We start from the raw sequence: 1064 nt of genomic DNA on the forward strand, positions 1-1064 counted from the left end.
GTTTTTTTTTTTTTTTTTTTTTTTTTTTTTTGCCTATTCTACCTATGCATAATTTTTTGAATTAAAATTTCATTTTACCTTCAAAAAAAAAAGTTACATGAATTTTTTAATAAAAAGAAGATTTTTTATTCATGTATAAAAAGATAATATAAAATATTAAGAGAATAAATAATATGTAGATGATAATTATCTTAAGAGATAAATGAAATGTAAAATTAGTTTATTTTTAACTGTATTAGTCTTAAAATTAAAATAATTTTACTAATAGTTAATTTATAGAATAATAATTTTCAAAATGTAATTTAAAAAGTTCTTATATATTTGTGAATATTTAACTTAATAATTATTCTTTTTTCTATATTTCATATATATTAATATTCTTTAATATTATACTAGATCTTCATTTAATTATTTTTATTTTTTTTATTTGAATTGTTGATATATTATTTTAATAAATTTCTTAAAGTATTTAATATTATAATTATTATTTTTTATTCTCAAATACATGTGATATTATTTGTTTATTATTTTTTTTATCTTATTCAAAAGAATAATATATAATAAAAAGAAATGTAGAATATATATATGTGGAAATAATAATAATTATTTTTTACATCATTATTTTATATTTATGTATAATTTTTGTTTATATTATTTTCTTTATAATTATGTAGAAATAATTCTAATCGCACACAATTTTTTAAATCTTAAAGTTTAATACTAATAAAATTAAAATTGAATTTATATACGTGTATTATTTTAATTACTAATTTTTTTTTTTTTTTCTTTTTTTGATTTCTATATCTCTTAATAAAACACATTTAAACCTTAATTTAATTTTTTTTATTAAACAAAAATATTTTTTTTTTTTATTATCATCATTGATGTTTTAAGATACAAAGATAATAAATATTAAAGTATTAATATTATTAAATTAAAAAATATTGAAAAAAATGATAAAAAATTTTTATTAAAAAAAAAAAAAAAAAAATTAAATTAGAAATAAATGAAATTATTTAAGAGTATAATATTTTAAATTAAAAGTCTATATTTAAGAGTTTTTT

This window comes from Plasmodium gallinaceum, assembly GCF_900005855.1.
Source record: "Plasmodium gallinaceum strain 8A genome assembly, contig: PGAL8A_v1_10, whole genome shotgun sequence".
Classification (NCBI taxonomy): domain Eukaryota; phylum Apicomplexa; class Aconoidasida; order Haemosporida; family Plasmodiidae; genus Plasmodium; species Plasmodium gallinaceum.